This window comes from Protopterus annectens, chromosome 1.part2 (genome assembly GCF_019279795.1).
Source record: "Protopterus annectens isolate FY-2018-M chromosome 1.part2, PAN1.0, whole genome shotgun sequence".
Taxonomy (NCBI): domain Eukaryota; kingdom Metazoa; phylum Chordata; order Ceratodontiformes; family Protopteridae; genus Protopterus; species Protopterus annectens.
The window spans coordinates 281,872,000-281,892,926 of NC_056727.1; positions in this window are offsets into that span (position 1 = coordinate 281,872,000).

The window sequence follows — 20,927 nt, forward strand, 5'->3', positions numbered from 1 at the left end:
GCAGTATCTGTGAATGAGCTATGTGGCCATTACATTTTTATAATTCCTTCACAGGCAAAATTACAGCACCCTCTTAGAGGGACACAGTCCACTCAGACAATACCATAGTGCACACTTTCAGAAGGGACACATTCCACTGTGACAATATGTATGTGTGTGTGTTTTCTACTACATTAGAAATCCCTGAATTTTTTATTGTGAACTGCCTTCAGGGATCTCCCATATGTACTTTTACATACATCTAGTAAAGCCAGCATTTCAGAGAACTTTTGACCTGTACACAAAAGACTAGTTAAACTAATGCCCAAAATATACATGCACTAAGTTTGTAGCATCTCAGAAGTAAAAACACTGTGTACCTTTTAAGAAAAAAGGTATCTTCTTCAGTGAAAATATACTGGCGCTACAAATTTATGCTTCCATGCAGCTAAAGTTGTAGAGTAAAATTCAGAAGTATGCTACACTAGAAGCTGAGTGGTTAGAACTGTAGCCCTAAGTGTGTCTTGTAGCTGAACACCATCTTATTATTACACAAGAAATTACAACACAGAGATATAGTCTTTAGCTTGAGTTCATGCACCTTTAACTGCCAGTCTTGCATTTCGTATTACACTCTGTTTTCATTGTGGATGCTATAGTGAACTTCTGCTCTGCTCAGTATTCCAAGTAAATAAATGGCCTAGGAAACTGCTTTATTGAGTTGCCAGTAGATCAGAAGAAATTTCCTCTGTATTTTCCCCATTGTAATATGTTGTGGGTACACTGCTATGCTTTCAGGAGGCTAAAATATAGAAGTGTTTTGTACTTGAGAGGCTGTAAGGTTAGAATAGCAGACAATGGCATGTTATATAACCAAACACCCTATTGCAATTACCTGAAAGTTCCATAAATTTCACAAGGCAATGGATACAGACTGGTACTTGTCATTGAAAAGCACTACATTCATGTGCCTTTACTGCCACAGTCTGACATTGTGCATTACAATTTGCTTTCATTGTGGATATTACAGCAAACTTCTGTCTAGTACTCTGAGTAAAACAAGGGCTTAAAATACTTCTTTACAGAGTTGCCAATAGATCAAAAGTAAAATGCCTATTAATTTCTGCTGAATAGAGAAAAAAAATTTCTTCACTTACTTGTATCTACCAAAGTTTAGACTCGTGTTCATTAAAAAAGAAAAACAGATAACATTGTACGTATGTCATTACAGCTGAAACCACCATCTAAGTGCATTTTGAAGCAGAAAGTCATTATATAGTATTCTGAAGAATTTGCTGTAATACTTGTGTGGCTACACAGAACTGATCTTTTAAAGCTCAGTACCAACTAACAGTCTTGTATAGCAATATGAATGCTTTAGTTTTGCCATTTGTTTCAGAAATACATGAACAATTTTTATTTTTTCAACCTGACAAATTTAGCATACATCTCAAATCATGTCACTGGCATAATCTTATGAAACAGGAACCAATAATAATATTTCTGGAGAAAGGTCATGTTTTCTGTTATTTTTATGTTACAACAAAATTCATATTCCACTTGCTTTGACTGGCATGCATATATTTCATATTCTGTTATCCGCTTCTCTTATGGTGGTAATTTAACCGGAACTCAAGCAACCAGAAAAGAAAAATCGAAAAAATATAGTACAGTATGAATAAGTAAAACCAAACAAGTCAGATTGTTATAATGTCAGCACTGGCTCCATACTCAGTCAGTTTGCATCAGATTGCACATTTTCCCTACACACACACACACACACACACACACACACACACACACACACACACACACACACACACACACACACACACACACACACAGTTTCTGTAGCTTTCATACATGCATTCACTCACTCCTTCTCTCTCTCTGATCTCTCACACACACACACTCTTCAGCTTTTATACATCTCTCTGATGTCTCACACACAGCCACTTCTGCTTTCATACATGCATTCACTCTTTTTCTGTTTCTATTCAGTTTATTTAATTCCAGTCCATTCAATCTGCCACTGAAAACCATTCTGCATGCCACACTTTCTAGCGGAAATATAAGTTTAAAATATTATTATTCCTGCCTGGCTTTTAATTACTGTATTTCAATATTAAAATCAATACAGTGTTTATGTTGTGGTATAGTATAGGGTACAGTATTGGTCAGGGCTGTTTTTAATAGTAACTCTCAAGCAACCAGAAACTACACTTATCTGGCATTACCAATCCCTGTGGGTGCCGGTTAACTGACAGTTTACTGTACATAAATAAACAGTTGCCATTTTTACATTAAGTGCCATTCTGCCCCTTCCCCAAGGCTTTTGTCAGGTTCTGGCACCTCTGTTTCTGTCTTGTTACACAACAGCATTTCCATGTGACTCACTCTGATCCCATTTTTAGCCAGTATTAACACTTGCCACTTATAACTCTAAGACAGCATCACAAATTAGCACAGCACACACAGGATGGCTTTTAAATGGCTGTAGACATTTTTTTAATTAAACCTCTCATCACTTCTATCTGCAATTTCTATTCTGAAGAATACATTTCCTACACTCAACTATGAAATGGTTTGAAAGCATTTTCCTTGGGCAGATGTTAGTTGGAAAGCCCAAATCCATTTTCTATGTACAACTGGTCTATACTGTTTAACTAAACAGGATTTGTACCATAACTCTTCTACCCTTCATTTTATTTTCATGCACACCTCCCATTTCCAAGGGCTGCACATTCTTTTTTTCCCAAGCAACCATTTTCAAGCATTCATATTTGCTCTTGCCTCTTTAATCTTTTTTCAACCCTCCAACCTATTTCCTTAGTAATCCTGAAATATAAAATAATCTTAAACACTGCAACAGCTATAAACATGAATTATATATGTGTGTGTGTGTGTGTGTGTGTGTGTGTGTGTGTGTGTGTGTGTGTGTGTGTATATATATATATATATATATATATATATATAGTGAGAGAGAGATGGGTCCCATTCAGAAAACGGTTCGAGGCATTTACCGTTTTCCCCACTGTAGTGTGACCTCAGAGTTGGCATGTATAATATGTGGGGCGGGGGGGACTTGCCCCTCCTGCAAAAAAATTTTTGTTGTTTTGCATAGTTTGACTTTTCCATTTGAAGTTTGACTTTATATATAGTAACAACATTGCCACCTTCCTTCTCCCCTTCCTCACAGACACCTTCATTGTTTATAATAAACAACTACCATAAAATAAGAAAACCTACTAAAATATTCTTACCTAGTCAAGTCTATGTACATGCAGAACCTCCAAAACTGCAAATGAAAAAATTATAATGCCAATTTATACTTGTAACTACGACAGCTGCTCCTGTGGAAAAAAAGATCATGCTCAGGAATGTTCTTACTTACTTTTCCTTAGAGCATACACCACCCATTCTCCTCTGTGACCTTGTCTGACCTATCCTGAAGTAAACTGTCACCTGCACCTTGTGTACTCTAATCTCACTAGCCATCCCCTTTCCTCCTCATCTGCTGTAGCTCAGTATAACCCATCCCCCACAACAATGCTGCATTGGTGCTCACAGCTCTTGGATCTACACGTCAGTTTCTTGTTGGGGGTGCCTCTTCTAATATATCTAAATCTTTTGGGTTTTTAATACCATGACAGGAATGGACCCGATTCTTAAGTCAAAGTATGATTAAAGTTTGTGAATTTAGCATTGTTTTAATCTTTGATGTCAGCCAAAAGTGCTCTGCGCAGCACCTGCAATGTGCCCAGTAATGACACCTTCTGCAATTTGTACGGGGTTACATGGATTGGTAACATATCTAAATATGACTGTAGATTATTTTTTATAAGACCCATTGCTCCTACCACTATTGGGACTGTCTGGGTATCTTTCTTCCACATTGCTCTTATTTCTGCCTGCGGATCCTGGTATTTTATGACTTTGTATTTCTCTGTACACAAAACACTATAGTCACTGGGTGTGGTGATTTCAATAATCAATGCTACCTTTGTCTTCTTTTCTTGGACCACTATATCCAATTTTCTGGAATCTATCTTTTGAACCGTTGGTAATGGATGATCCCTTGTAATATAAACTTCATTTTCTGTGATGCTTTGTGGCTCATGTTTCCAGTGTTTTTCAGCCACTTTGATACCATAATGTTTGCAAAATCCACAATGCAAATACAGGTCACAAATACATTATTATGCCTTTCAGTATACAGTCCTTCTGCCCATTAATTGTGTTGCAAGGTACAGCAACAAGATTATTAATGGCTGTTTCCAACTTGGTTTTACAAAACCTACATTTTGTCTGTTTCTCCCACATGTTCAATGGACTTTGTAAACCAGCGTGTATGTAGCCCACTGCCTTGGGCTGCCAATGTTAACCTTTCATTTCTTGGGTTGAATTCATCACTCCTTAACCATTCCTGTGTTCATTCTTGATTGAGCGCTAGGGGCTCTTTCTGTGAAGTTTCCTATACTTTTTAAGCTATATATCGTTTTTTTCCACATTTCGCACTTGCCTATCATCTGGGGTCCTTCACCTTATATTCTTTCTTTTATTTTTAAGCACATCCAGTTGCTTATGGTTTGATTTCCATTCCTGCTTGACATTGATATGCTTCTGCCAAATTAAGCAGAGAAGTTATCTTAGATTTATTCTCCTCGTGTTTCAAAACTTTCACTACATTTAGATTTTGGGAGGTCAGTAGATATGTGTGAAGTCCCATGATTCCAGATCTATACATGTAATTAATTTCAAGGAGGCCCATCTCTCCTTCAGAACATGGAATATATAATTTGGTATACACTGATTTTTATAAATCATTTGTGAGCATGAAGCATCCTTCTTGTTTTAATATCTAATCTATCCAACACTTTTTGGAGCCAGTCAATCACTCCAAAACTGTACATTAGGACAGGAAGAGCAAACTGATTTATAGCTTGGATCTTGTTCCTAGATGTCAATGCTGTTATCAGGATTTAAGTCTTCTAAAGTATTCCTTACTGAGTTTTATTCACATTTGTTCATGTTTTATTGCTGATCCTTCATCAATTCCCAAGTATTTATACACTTTCTCTTGCTCAAGTTCTTTTATATCCCATTCTTGTCCAAAACTGATGTTTTCCTGGTGCTGCAGTTTTTCTGCTTTAAAGGTTGCGTTTGCACATTTATCAAAACCACATGACATTCTAATATCATCTGAAAAAGTTTTGACAACCTGCAGCTGTGCTTTCAGCTCCTCATCTGATGAGCTATACAGTTTTAAATCATTGACAAAGAGAAGATGAGAAGTCATTAGACTTTGTTGTTTTCTAGGAGCTAAATTGTAGCCATGGCCTAAGCTAAGTAAACAGCTTAATGGATTAATGGCAAGGCAGAATAGCAATGGTGACAGAGAGTCACCCTGGAATATCCCTCTTTGAATTTTTATCCCTGGGATAACAATCTGTCCTTTATCATAGCTTAATTGCAAAGTGGTCTGCCATTGTTTTACATGGATTTACCAGCCAATGTAGAAGTCAATCAGTGTAGGGTGTATCTTATACATTTTAAGCACTCTTTTATCCATGTATGTGGGATACTATCAAATGCTTTTTTATAGTCAATGCATGCCATACTTAGATTCTTCCCCTTTTTACAGTTCTCCACTATCTTTATTTAACAACAAATGATCTTTTGTTCCATATGACTTTCTTTTATTGCCATTTTGTTCTACTGCCATAATTGAGTTTTCTTCTAAATAACTATAAACTCTGTCGGCGTCAATTCCCATGTATAGTGTATATGTCATCAGAAGGCAAGTTATCGGTCTATAATTTTTAGGGTAGCTTGCAGAGGTTCACTCTTAAGTAAGAGCATTGTTTTGCCTGTTGTTAGCCAGTGTGGTGTCTGTTTGGGGTGTGCATATAAATAGTTCTTACTCATGGCTAAATCCTCATGCAAAGATGTTAACACTTTTAATCAAAAGTTAGGTACTGCATCTGGGCCTGGGGTTTTCCAGTTAGAGCCCTTTCATAACTTTATTTAAATCTCTTATAGGTTCATAGGTAGGTACTAGGCTATCGGCCTAAGGACCTAAGTAAGCCTAGCCAACAATGTTTCCTGGCTTACGCCACCCAAGAAAGTTATTTTCCTGTGCCCCTGTCAAGCAGAGCCACAGAAGTGATCCCCGAGATGTATTTCCTATTTCCCATCCACTTATCAAGATTTTTCTTGAAGAGTGCTAATGAGGAACTTTGCTTGACATAGATGGGTAGCTTGTTCTAAGAGGTAATGGGAGATCTCTGGGACAGGGAATCTGGCAAGGTCCAGCATGTCCTGTTTATTTTGAGGTGACAAAGGTTTAGGTCCCTAGAAGTGTAGCTCAAGAGGGATTAAGGATTTCTTTTAGGTGTAGCATGTCCAGCAGCTCTGGGTTTGACATAGCTTTATATGTTAGGAAGAGATCACCTGGGAGTAGGTGATATGCTATGGAGTAAAAGCTAGAGTTTTTTGAGACTGTCAGTGTAAGGGCATCTGTTTGAGGCCAGTGAAACCATCTTTGTGAAATTACTTCCGGTAGCCTTTTTCTAGCTGTTGCAGATGTCTTGTGAGAATTACACATTCCAAAGGGGGCATTGTACTCTATAATGGGTCTTGAGAATTAATGCAGTGGGGAACAATTACCTCTTTTTTCCTAGATAGGAACTCTTTTGTGATGATGTGTAACATGTAGAAAGGATTTCCTGACTACTGTATGCGATGTGGATTATCAAAGGAGAGACTACCTGCATCCCACCTGGGCCCTCAAGAGTCTCCTTATCACACATTCAGCTGTTAAGTAGACTGCAGCCTATGTGGCAGTTGATGGGTATAGAGTTTTACCAAAGGCATGACAATGCACTTTTTGGCATTGAGCTTGGAGGCCATGGCTCTGACACCAGGCATCTGTCTCAGTGAGGCCCCTTCATGTAGGATGTCCACTTCATTTGAGGGACTAAACTATGGCTCCTAGTTTGCAGGCATCTGCAAACTTTGTTAGCCAAAGGCCTTCTGTGTTAGCCTGCACTTCCAGAGAAGTAAATACCAAACAGAGGAGGAGTCCCAGGACTGAACCCTTGCATTATCCAATAGCTTAACCATATATAATCCTCCAAGGCCCCTAAGATCTAGCCACCAAAATCTTATTTCAGTGTACAGACCCAAACGACCCTCTGGCCAACTCCTACTTTCTTATACTACAGCAAAAAAATGGAACTCGCTTCCTTCCCTCCTAAGAGTCACTACAAGCTATGAACAGTTCAAATCTCTTCTCCATTCTCACCTTTCCCAAAATTGGAAATGTAATTGTCTACTTCCTACCTAGATCTTAGTTCCTCCTAGTTCCTCCCCCCCCCCGGTTCCCCTTCTTCAACCTCAGTCAGTCCTTAGCTCCCCTCCCTCTTCCTCTTATCTCCTCCCCGACTAAACCCTTTACTTCCTTAAGTGCTCTCATCCCTCTACCCTCTTGTCTGCCTAGTCTCACATTTGAATCTTTTGCCTTTTTCCTTAAGATGTTCTTCTGCACTCCTTCATAAAATGAACATTACTCTACCTCTTCTTCTGCTATCTTCCTCCTGCCCTCTCTTCTCCTTCAAACTATTTCCTTCTCCCTCACCTCTCCTTTGCTTTCCTGCTCTTGCACTCAAACTCATTCTATATTTTCCTTTTATTTCCTACTTCACTTATCATTACAGTAGCATAAAAACAAAATTCTCATACTGCCTAGTGTACTTGATTGTTGAAAAACTGTCAAAATACTTTGCAATTAGAACTCTGAGTGTTGTTGTATATAATGTATTAATTTTCTGTCTCTTTGCTGTTTTTTTGTGTGCAATGTATTATCTTCAATGTATACTTGTGTTTTTGTGTACAATGTATTATTACAATGTATTCGCATGGAGCTTTTCTCCCCGGGCCTCCACTGAAAACGGGCTTCCGAGCCCAGTGGACTTCCCCGGTTATCAAACTGGAAATAAATAAATAAATAAATAAATTTATAACTTCCCCTGATACCAAAGTTCCTACTGAAAGCAATAACCTGCAAATCAGATTATCCCATACTGTCCCAGATAGAGCTAGTTTACCCTACTCAGACCTCATTTGAGGAAGCCTATTTGGCTTATTAGATCGATATCTGAATCTTCCCTTACACCCCTCTGGACACCCAGATCTCTGCAATCTCCAATTAACCAGTTTCCCCAAATCCCATAATGGCCAAACACACTTCATTTTCTGAGAAAATGATCCACATCTGGCCTGCTTCTTAGAAAAAAAATCAACCCAAAAGGTTTATAAAAGGTAAATGAAAATGTTTTTTTACCTGGGCCATTAGCCAAGGCTTTGATCCACATTACATTTCTGATGAGGATGTTCTACTATGTTTGTCCTCATTATTCAATGCAGGTTCCAGCTACTCTAACATCAAGGTGCAGTTAACTGCTATCTGAAATTATCAACTGGATACCAAAACAACACCCTGGCTTCTTATAAATTATGCAAGGCCTTTCTGAAAGGAGTGTTTTCTCTCCATCTTCCAAATACGAGCCCTGCTCTTCCTTAGGAAGTAAACCTAGTCCTGGAAGCACTAACAAAACTATTATTTGAACCAACCTCCTCTGCAGACATGCAGTTTTTGTCATGAAAAACAAATTTCTAGTGATTATATCTGTCATACAAATTTCAGAACTCCATGCCTTGTCTGTCTCTACTCCGCACCTAGTCTTTCACAATGATACAGTTGCCTTAAGGACCAACCTAGCCTTTGTTTCTAATGTGACATCAGAAAATAACCTCAACCACTCTATTAATCTTCCAGAATTCTTACCTAGTTATCCTAACAAAGGACAGAATTTATCACACACCTTAGATGTCAACAGATAACTCAGATTCTATCTTCACAAAAACAAGACCTTCAGAAACAACACTTAGTGGTTTGCATCAAACCTCTATTTGAGCTCTAAAGTTTATAAATAAGTACTATACAGATTTTATCATTAGCGGACCGGAGTTCCGCTGTGGCGACCCCTAACTGGGAAAAGCCGAAAGACACACACACACACACACACACACACACACACACACACACTATACAGATTTTATCACATTTGCCTACTCTAGCAACAACAGATTTTTAAATTCAAAATCTAAGGCCCTTTCCGTTAGATCTGTGGCAACTTCTACTGCTTTTTAGGAATTTCTCCAGCAATGATGTTTGTCCGGCAAAAAAATGGTCCAATATATGCACACATTTTCCAAACACTATAAATTGGACATCATTTTCAGAACTACAGCTGGATTTGGAGTGTTTATTTTGAAAGGTATCCTGTCATGAAGCCATCCAAAATTCAGGTAGCTTTGGATTCTGTCCCAACAGTTGGATCTGATGGACAGATGAAATAAGATAAGGAAATTAACACTCAAAAGTGTATCTGGCTCAATAAGCACCCTGTGCTGGTACCACCCCCCCTCAGATCTTGAAGCATAGGGAAAAAAGTCAGCTCCTTCTAGTGGCACACCAGGTACCAGCTAGCCAGCTACGTGACTTATAACCCCTTTGCCAATGTAACAAGCAGTTGCTATAGTTTATACCTTGCCAGGAGTGCTCCAGTACTTAGGTTTCAGTTAAAAAAGAAAATATTTTATTTATTTATTTATTTTTTTTACTTTTAAACTGCAGTAAACAGTTCCTACAGTTTAGTCCACAAACGGAGCTCTACAGCACTCAGGTCTGACTGAAAATGGAATATAGGCTTTAAAAATCCAGTATGCATTAAAGAGCAATTGAGATCAGCCAATGGTCTTTTGGACAGACGGAACTTCTGAAAGCTACAGTATTAATAGATACAGGTTTTAAATAGAATGTGACTGTTAATGATAAGATTGCTGTATGTTATGTAATAACTGTAGCGTTGGCACTTTTACTGAGGTGGTGTTAGTATTCCTTTTCATCTTCATTTTCCTGTAAGATAAAACAAGGTAATAAGTAGCCCTTAATAATTCAGATAACTGTGAAGATAAAATACACTATGCTGACAACTTAGGAATGTAGCTTGGTAATGTTAAATACATTTAAACAATTTATAGCATTTTCCAGGACTAGGGACCCATTATTGTCCTTGAAAATATTTTTGTAAGACTACATTGCAGAAAGATAACAGTTGAAAATATTTTCATAAGAATAGACTGCAGGAAGATAGCAGCTGGTGATGTAATGCTACAGTGAAGCTGTTTAGACCTCAGATATCTCCAATACAATATTAAAAGCAAATAATTTTTAATCAAACAAACTATGAAAGCGAGTGCCTTTCTTCCCCTATATAGGTTCATAGGTAGGTACTAGGCTATTGGCCCTAGGGCCTATATAAGCCTAGCCAAAAAGGTACCCTGGCTTTTGCCACCCAAGATAATTATTTTACTGTGCCCCTGTCGAGCAGAGTCACAGAGGTGATCCCTGGGGTGAATTTCCTATTTCCCATCCAATCATCAAGATTTTTCTTGAAGAGTGCTAATGAGGAGCTTTGTTTAATATAGATAGGTAGTTTGTTCCAGAGTATGGGAAGTCTCTGGGACAGGAATCTATCCCTCCAGCATGTTCTGTTTATTGTGGTGACAAGGTTTAGGTCCCTAGAGCATGTAGCTCAGAGGGATTGGGATTTCTTTAGGTGTAGCATGTCCAACAGCTCTGGGTTTGACATAGCTTTATATGTTAGGAAGAGATCACCTTGGAGTAGGTGATATGTTATGGAGTAAAGCTAGAGTTTTTTGAGACTGTCAGTGTAGGGCATCTGTTTGAGGCCAGTAATCCTCTTTGTGAGGTACTTCAGTAGCCTTTCTAGCTGTTGCAGATGTCTTGTGAGGTACATTCCAAAAGGGGCATTGTACTCTATAATGGGTCTGAGTGTCGAGTAGAGGGGAACAATTGCCTCTTTTTTCCTAGATGAGAACTCTTTTGTGATGATGTGTAACATGTAGAAGGATTTCCTGACTACTGTGGCGATGTGATTATCAAAGGAGAGACTACTGTCCACATGGGCCCTCAGGTCTCTTATCACACATTCAGCGTTAAGTAGACTACCGCCTATGTGGTAGTTCATGGGTATAGAGTTTTTACCAAAGGGGATGACAATGCACTTTTTGGCATTGAGCTTGAGGCCATGGCTCTGACACCAGGCATCTGTCTCAGTGAGGCCCTTCTGTAGGATGTCCACTTCATTTGGGGACTAAACTATGGCTCCTAGTTTGCAGGCATCTGCAAACTTTGTTAGCCAAAGGCCTTCTGTGTTAGCCTGCACTTCAGAGAAGTAAATACCAAACAGGAGAGGTCCCAGGACTGAACCCTGTGTTACTCCACTTGTCATTGGTTTGAAGTCAGATTTGGAGTCTGCAACGTTTACAGTGTGAGTTCTGTCAGTGAGCCAATTGGCAACCCATCTTGTGACGTAGGGATTTATACCTAATTTAGTGAGTTTAGCTAAAATTTCAGAATGTGAGATGGTGTCAAAAGCCTTGGCAAAGTCAAGATAGGCTGTGTGAACCACCTTACCCTTGTCTACAGCTTTGGTGACTGCCTCAATGAAGTCTATCAGGTTCAGGAGGCATGATCTGCCTTTGACAAACCGAAACTTGGTGGGGTCCAGAGTTTGATGGTTACCAATGTCTTTGTTTATGAGTTCCATGATGATACGTTCCATGGCCTTACAGACCAGGCTCATCAGGCTAATAGGGTGATAGTTCCTGGGATCCGTGGTGGCTCCCCCTTTGTGGAGTGGGATAATTGTCGCTGTGCGCCATTCAGTGGGCACAAAGCTTGATGTGAGACTATGACTGAACATGGTGCTTGGGTGGGGAGCTAGTTCATTCTGAAGTCCATGTAAAACACAGCCTGGGATGTTGTCTGGTCCCATGGATGCTGTGTTTTTGGCTTTAGAGAATGCAGCTTTTACCTGTGTAGTTGTGATTACAGGGACTCTGCATTCTTCTTGTATATATATGGGCCCTTTAGGGGGTGAGTGGGGGCTAACGTTATCACTGAACCTATCTACTAAGATGTTGGTAATATCAGTTGGTTTTGTAATTTTTGTGCCATTGTGCTGTAACTCAGAGCAGATCTGGGTGTTGCCATTGAGATTCTTGACATAGCTATAGGATGCTCTGTGGTCGTCCTTAGAATCAGTGGCGATTTTGTTTTCGTAGCTAGCTTTGGAGGTTCTTATAAGGGATCTCAGCTTCTTACTGAGGCTGACCAGGGAACTCCTCCACTTGTGGGATTTTACTCTCTTTTGCAACAGTTTCTTCCTTCTATTGTAGAGTTTGTTTATGGCAGGGGACCACCAGATTGGCATCCTTTTTCTGGAGGATAGCATCTTGGTTCTGTCTGTGATAGCACGATCCATGCACTTGTGTATGTGCCTATAGAGTGCATCTGCGTAGGATTCAGCAACTGTAACTGCACTGTCCATCTGCATGGGTGTCAAGAAGTTTGCCACTTCTATCTTAAGAATCATGAAGATGGCTTTGGAGAAATTTTTTACCGTGATTTTCTTAATGTGGGGTGGGGGTGTGATGTCGATATCTAGGGTGATTAGCTTATGGTCGGACCTGCAAAACAAGGAGTTGACTTCAGGTGTGGAACACTGGTCACTCATGTTGGTAATGACTAGGTCTAGGATATTGCTGCCCCTGGTGGGGTGTGTATAAGTTTATCCAGGGTATTGGAATTTATGAATTCCAGAAAGCATTAAGCAAAGGAGTTGGTACATGAGCAGTTTTCCCAGTTAATGGTGGGGTTGTTAAAATCGCCGATTATTAGGGTGTTTGGTTGAACCCTAATATTTTCCAGTATATAAAGAAAAGAGGAGTGGGAATCCTGGGGCATGGTGGGGGATCTGTAGCAAGCTACAATTTGGATTGCAGTTTTGCCCATAGTTAGTTGCACTTGGATAACCTTGGATGCATTATGCTGAGCAACTAGCCTGGAGGTGTGCAGATCCTTAATGAATACGGACACACCTCCGCCTTTGATGTTCAGGTCCAGGTTAGGTGGCCGAAAAGTGTGGTATGAGTTATAGCCTAGTAATGCAGGGGTGCTCTCTGGAGCCTTGAACCAGGTCTCAGTCACTGCACAGATATCAATGTTCTCCATTTTAAGGAGTGCCTCGAAGGAGTGCATTTTGAGATTTAGACTTCTAGCATTGAGTAACATTACCCTCAGTTTTTGCTTGCCTGTTCCTGTTATGGTGGTGAATTTGTCATTTGAACCTTTGCCTAAAAAAGGCACTATAGGGGCAGTTATTTCATCCCATTTCATATCCTGTACCTTTAAACTTCTTATTTCCTCTATCCATTTCGCATCTTTGTTATGTTCCATAGGATCTTCACAGATACTTCTCCAAAATGTATCTACTGCCTCTTTTTTGGCAGTCTTTCAATTCTTTTTACCTTATTTCCAAATTCTCTATAGAGCTTTTTTGGGACATCAGTAAACTGATTATTTTGCACTTTTCCCTTATGTTTATCTGTATCTTCTAAGTTTTTCTGCCTGTGCTGAAATTTTTAGTTTGCTATTTGCGATAGTGCATGATAGATCCTGGTCTGTTCTAATACTGTGCATTGCTTTAATCACATCTATCTTTCTTAGTATTTTTGTTGATCTATTCCCTCTTCTATAATCTTTTAACAGTGACACTTCTTGTCTTAATTGCTTTATAGTTTTCTCTATTCGATACTTCCATGATGGTATTCAATTTCTTTCCTTCCTTTCCCTCACTACCCTGTGATCTTGTGGTAGAACTTTATCAGTTATTAATTTAGCAGCACAGTAGTATATACTGTTTATGTCTGTTATAGCACATGGATCTCTATGAACAGTCCTAATTACTGCATTCATTTGTTTTATCAGACTTCTTACTTTTTGGGTTTTATTGACCTTCTACAGTCTATTTCTCTCATTGATCTTAATATATCTATCCATGTCCATTAAATGAAGCAACTCTTCTCTTAGCTCATTTTCTTCCAAACTGAGGGCACATCCCTTGTTTTCTGTTTCCTATGGAAATTCTATAAAAAGTTCTATAGCATCTTCCTGTGGCACATTCTCTTCAATCTCATCCTGTGTCATTTGTTGCTCTGTCATATGGGAACTCACTGGCCTATTACTCCTCAAAATTGACTGCATCAGAATTTTCATGGTTTCCTGTTCCTTTCCTTGCTGTCTAGCTTCAAGTGAATGTTTATACTGGTTTCTTGTGGAAGGCTCTAAAATATCTTGATATAGCACCTGACCAATTGCTTCCTGTTCCACTGGTTTCCCCTGAATTTGGATATCCATTGCTCTATCTTTTTGTGGTGCTTTCTGCATTTGATTTTCTACACTGAATCCTTCTCTTTGCAGCTGATCCATAACCTCAATTTCTATTTCTTTGACTTCTCCATTACTAATCTCTTTCTCTACTTTTCCTCTTAGTCTTCTTATTTTTTGTATTGTAAAGTTTTCCATATCCAGATTCCTTTGCCTGTACTTCGCTTCAAATATTTTTGTTCTTTTTGTATTGGTTAGTTTTGCTTTCTCATTTGCATAAATATTATACCATATTAAATCTCTTTTCCTTTCCCATGTCCATATTTCTTATTCACATGTCTTCTGACCTTCTTGCTTTTCCTTATTCTGGGGATTCACTCCATCATGCTGTGATGTAGTCTGTGTTATACCTTCTACATTAAATCCTTCACTTTGCAGGCACTTCATAACTTCAACTTCTATTTTTGTAACTTCTGCTTTACTAATCTTCTTTTCTACATTACATCTTTGTGATATTAATTTTTTTTTATTGTGAAATTTTCCATATCTGGATGCCTTTGCCTGTATTTCTCTTCGAATATCTTTGAGACTGCCTTCTCTATATTAGTTAACTTGACTTTTTCCTTTGCATAAATATTGCACCATATCAAATCTCTCTTTCTTTCCCATGTCCATATTTCTTTTTTATATTTTTCAAATATCTCCAGGTTGTGTTGTTTATATTTTCGCACTTCCTCAGATGCTTCTTTTTCCAAACAGATCATAGTTTCTTGATCTATATATTGTTTTTCAAAAAATCTTCTGTATTAATGAAAGCAATTTTTTATTTGAAGCTTCTGACAGTTTTTACTGTGGAAGTATTTTTCTTTCCTCTAATTTCTCTCTTAATCATTTTGTATATCTTGTGTCTGGAAATTCTAGGCTTTTTACATAATAGTAACAATACATAATTTCCTTCTTATCCTCAATAGTCTAGTCTATTATCTTTATGGCTCTTCTTTGGCCAATCAATTTTTGTGGACTGCTACTTCCTACTACAACAGGGGGGGCCATTCTATCCCTGGGACTGGCCTGACCCATTGTAGGAATGTTTCAATATTTTGAGGATTCTACACTGTCATTTTTTCCATTTACGGCACAAGTGCACCTACCAGGCTTGGGCACTTTTTTATCTTGGGTTTTGTGCACCCAGCTATCTTTTTTTGTTTTTGACTTACTTCTGTCCATGATATCTTCTTCTTCTTTCGGCTTTTCCCGGTTAGGGATTGCCACAGCGGATCACCTGTCCACTCATGATTGGCGTGGAGTTTTGCAGTGTCGAGTTGCCAGCCTGGCGCCCAACCTTCCACAGAAGACACACACACACACACACACACACACACACAGACAGACACACACACACACACACACACACACACACACACACACACACACACACACACACACACACACACACACGCACTGGCATCTAGGGCCAATTTAGAGTGTCCAATCCACCTACAGCATGTCTTTGGGATGTGGGTGGAAACCGCAGCACCCGGAGGAGACCCACGCGACCACAGGGAGGACATGCAGACTTCACACAGAAGGCACCCCAGCCAAGGATCGAACCAGAGAACCTCTTGCTGTGAGCTGGAAATGCTAAACGCTGCACCACTGTGGCCGTCCACTTCTGTCCATGATATATGCTATATAAATACAGTCTATATATCAGTGTCACCTTGGTGAGATTTTATGAAAAACAGGGTCCACCTCGTGAAGGTACTCACCAAGACTTGAGGATTAATTCAATTTCAGCACTACTACTCTCCTTTGCTTGCTGACTTTTCATCTCTCCATTACGACCACTAGTCCCCTCTGTGTAGTCTTCCTTATAGGTTCATAGGTTTATACTAGGCTATCTGCCCTAAGGCATTTATAAGCCTAGCCCAAAGTTTTGTGGCTTACGCCACCCCTTATATGAAAAAATACTGTGCCCATTAGTTTCTTGTGCCTCTGTCCAGCAGTGACACAGAGATGATTCCCGGGGTAAACCTACGATCTCCCATCCACAAGTCAAGATTTCTCTTGAACAGAGCCAGCAAGGTGCTCTGCCTCACATGGACCAGGATTTTATTCCACAGCATAGGGAGTCTCTGAGTGATAAATCTATCCCTCCAGCACGTCCTATTTATATCCGTGCTAAGGTTTAAGTCGCTTGCTCTAGTGGTTTTCGTGGATTTGGATTTTTTGAGGTGGAGCATGTCCATTAATTCCGGGTTGGACATGGCCTTGTATGTCAGGCACATGTCACCTCTGAGCAAACGGTATGCAACTGAATAGAGCTGGAGTTTCTTCAATCTGGCAGCACATGACAGATTTTGGAGTCCCTTTATCCTTTTGGTGAGGAACTTTGGGGTCTCTCCAATGGCTGCAGATGTCGGGTGAGATACATCCCGAATGGGGCATTGCACTCGATCATTGGTCTGATAAGTGAAGAGTACAGGGGAACAATGACCTCACTAGATCGATGTGAATCCCTTCATGATCAGGTGGGCAATGTAGAAGGTCTTTCTAACCACTTTAGCAACGTGAGTGTCAAAAGAAAGGCCACTGTCAACCTGGGTCCCCAGGTCCCTGATAACCTCTTCTGTGCTTAGTGGATTGCCACCTATATAGTAGCTTGGGGTTACCTTGTTTTTCCCGAAGGGTATGACTATACATTTTTTGGCGTTTAACTTCAGGCCATGGCTCTGGCACCAGCTATCTGTTTCCGTGAGTCCCTTCTGAAGGATATCCGTGTCCGATGCACTTTCCACTATGGCGCCAGTTTGCAGTCGTCTGCAAACTTTGTCAGCCAAAGTCCTCCCATGTTGGCCTGTACTTCTGAGAAGTAGATGCCGAACAATAGGGGGCCAAGGACCGATCCCTGTGGGACACCACTTGTGACCAGCTTGGAGTCTGACATAGTGCCAGCAACTCTAACCCTGTGGGTTCTGTCCTTAAGCCAGTTTGCAACCCATCTTGTGACATATGGGTTTACATTTAAGCTGGTAAGTTTTTCTACAATACACGAGTGGGGTATTGTGTCGAAAGCCTTTGCAAGGTCAAGGTAGGCTGTATGGACTGCCTTTCCCTCATCAATGGCCTTGGTGACTGTTTCGAAGAAGTCGACCAAGTTCAAAAGGCATGATCTGCCCTTGGCCAAACTGGGTCGGGTCCAATGTCTGCAAGTCCCTATATCTTTGTTTATGAGCTCCATTATGATCCTCTCCATAGCTTTGCAGTCTAGACTTGCTAAGCTTATGTGGCGGTAATTACCAGGGTCTGTAGAGGCACTGCCTTTGTGGAGTGGGACCACAGTTGCCGTACGCCACTCCTTGGGCACATATCCTGTGGTAAGGCTGAGATTAAACAGCTCCCTTATGTGCGGGTTTAATTCCTCATTTAGCTCGTGTAGCACACAGCCCGGGACACCATCCGGTCCCATTGATGCTGTGTTTTAGCTTTAGAGAGAGCAGCTTTCACCTGCGCATTTGAGATGTCTGGGAGGCTACACTCCACTGGGATAGTTATCTCTCCTTTAGGGGGGTGAAGTTTGCACTGAACCTGTCTGCCAGTATGTTGGCAATGTCTGTGGGTTCAGTGATTTTTGTATCATTTTGGACTAATTCTGAGCATATCTGGGAGTTTCCACCCAGGTTCCTAACATAGCTGAAAAAGGCCTTATGATTGTCCTTTGAATCCATGGCAATTTTTCTCTCAAAATTGGCCTTAGTTGATTTTATGAGTGCTCGTATTTTTTTACTAATAATGATCAGGGGTGACTTCCCTTTTATGGATTTTGTTCTGTCATGTAATAAGTTTCTCCTCTTATTGTAAAGTTTGTTAATGGCTGGGGTCCACCAGACTGGATGTTTGCCCTTTGTGGAAAGAGTCTTGGTTTTATTTGGGATTGCCTGATCCATGCAGTCCTGGAGGTGTTCATAGAAGGCATTTGTAAGGTCTTCCGCAGCTTGGGTTGTGGTTTCCACTGGCTCAGGGGCCTTGAAGGATACCACACCAGTTTTGAGTAGTGTGAAGTTTGCTTTAGAGAAGTTCTTCACTGTGGTCTTTTTTGTTTGGGGTGGGGGCAGGATGTGGATTTCCAGTGAGATTAGTTTATGATCAGATCTCACCAATGAGGGATATACTTCTGGTGTGGAGCATTTTGTCCCCATGTTTGTGATAATGAGATCTAGTATATGTTCTCCTCTCGTGGGAACAGTGACTAGCTGTTCCATGGCATTTGAATTTATGAACTCCAGGAACCATTGGGCTAGAAAGTTAGGGCTTGAGTAATGTTCCCAGTCTATATTCGGGTAGTTGAAGTCACCCAATATCATGGTGTTTGGAGATACATTTATACCCTCCAGTGTCTTCAGGAAGGCTGTGTGGGGTTCCTGAGTTTGAGAGGGTGGCCTGTAGCATGCTACAATTTGTAGAGCAGTTTTGTCTATGGTTAGTTGCACCTGGATGGTTTCCGAAGCTTGCGTTGCCACCAACCTGGAGGTGTGGGTATCCTTTATGAATATGGATACACCCCCTCCTTTTGTGGTGTGGTCCGGGTTTTGGGGCCGGAACGCATGATATGAGGTAAAACCTAATAGTGCCGGGGTGCTCTCAGGAGCCTTGAACCAGGTTTAAGTTACAGCACAGACATCTATGTTCTCCATACTGAGAAGGGCCTCGAGTGCGTGCATTTTGAGATTTAGACTTCTGGCATTGAGCAGCATTACCCTCAGTTTCTTCCCATTTTTGTTTTCTAGGGTGGTAGGTTTAGAATTTGAGCCTTGCCTAAAAAAGGCGCTATGGGGGTGGCAAGAGCCTTAGCCAATATCCGGAATCCCAGGGGTGACAGGTGCAAGCCGTCCCTTAGCGTGGCTTGTCAAGCATGTCATCCCAGGCAGACAGACACTGGATCCCCTTTGAATGACACCAGACATTAAGCCAATTGTTAAAGCTGATCATCTTGTCTCTATATTGTGGCATCATTCTTGGTGAAGGAAGGATACTGCTCAGGGTCAGGGTTATACCTGCCTGGGCTACATAATCAGAGAACTCCTCTATGTCTCTTTTCATGTAGTCTAGGGAGGTACATCTCAGGTCATTCACACCAGCATGGACAATGACTGTGTCATATTTGTACTTGCCGTGGAGTGACCCGAGTGCTTGTGTTATGTGGCGGATTCTAGCGCCCAAATAGGCAGCTTACTGTGACCCTCTCCTTGTTCAGCCTGGTGAGTGGGACGTCAGTGTGTCTGACTATGGAGTCACCTATGACAAGTATGTTTGGTGTTGTATTTTGCCTTAAGGGCTGTGACTGCTTTGCACACTGATTTTGTGGTTTATGTGTTGCTTGTGGGGTGTCTTGAGGTAGCAGTTGTTTGGGTGTCTGCTTTGGAGGCCTTTGCTGTTTAGGTAAATTTTTACTCAGTGCCTCCGAGTATGTCTTTGTGTGTTTATGTGTTTGATTCAGTGGTGTGGTAGCATTATGTGAGGCTGGTTTTGTGGTGTGTGTAGTTGCCTTCTCCTCCTGTCTGGTCTTGCCAGTCCTGAGTTGAGAGAGCTCAGCCTCCAGTTTGGCTAAATAGCTGCATCTCTCGCAAGTATTTGTGTTATGTGGGAGGAGGAGAGGGTTGTCTGTGTACATGAGGCAGTTATAACATTGCCTCGATTCCCAGATTCACCAGCTGGACCGGAGAGGAGATTGACAACTGACCTTTGGACATGCTAGAATAATATTGGGAATTCCTTAATAATTGAAAACAAGGGCCAGTGGGGAGTGAGGGTGTAGTGCTTTTAATTTTTAGTGCTGACTTATATAATTGCTTTAGTGAGCAAGTGCCAGGTAACTTGAGTGCAATGTGTTACAAGTAACTAAATGCAAAAATGACAAACAGTAACTTTCTTTCAAGTGAAACAATGAAATAAGTACAGTAAGCAATGCAGATATCACTAGTGATCCACAGAAGCGCTGAGAAGCCGCGTATTAGGTGGAATTAGTGTTCTATTGTGTCTCTAAAGGATTTTGCTGGATTTTCCACTTCCCTCCCACATCCCAAGGACAGGAATTTGGTGAACTGGTGAGGCTCTGAATGGCCCATGGGTATAGATGTGGTGCAGGAGTGAATGCACATCTTGCAGTGGACTGGCTCCCTGTCCAAGACTTGATTTGAAATTAAATTGCCTTATGCCCACCACATGATCATAAGCAGGTACTAGGCTATTGGCCCAAGGGCCTAAGTAAGCCTAGCCAACAAGGTTCCCTGGCTTATGCCACCCAAGCAAGTCATTTTCCTGTGCCCCTGTCGAGCAGAGCCACAGAAGTGATCCCCGGGGTGTATTTCCTATTTCCCATCCACTCATCAAGATTCTCCTTGAAGAGTGTTAATGAGAAACTTTGCTTGACATAGATGGGTAGCTTGTTTGAGAGTATGGGAAGTCTCTGGGACAGGAATCTAGCCCTCCAGCATGTTGTGTTTATTGCGGTGACAAGGTTTAGGTCCCTAGAGCATGTAGCTCTGAGGGCTTGTGATTTCTTTAGGTGTAGCATATCCAACAGCTCTGAGTTTGACATAACTTTATATGTTAGGCAGAGATCACCTCG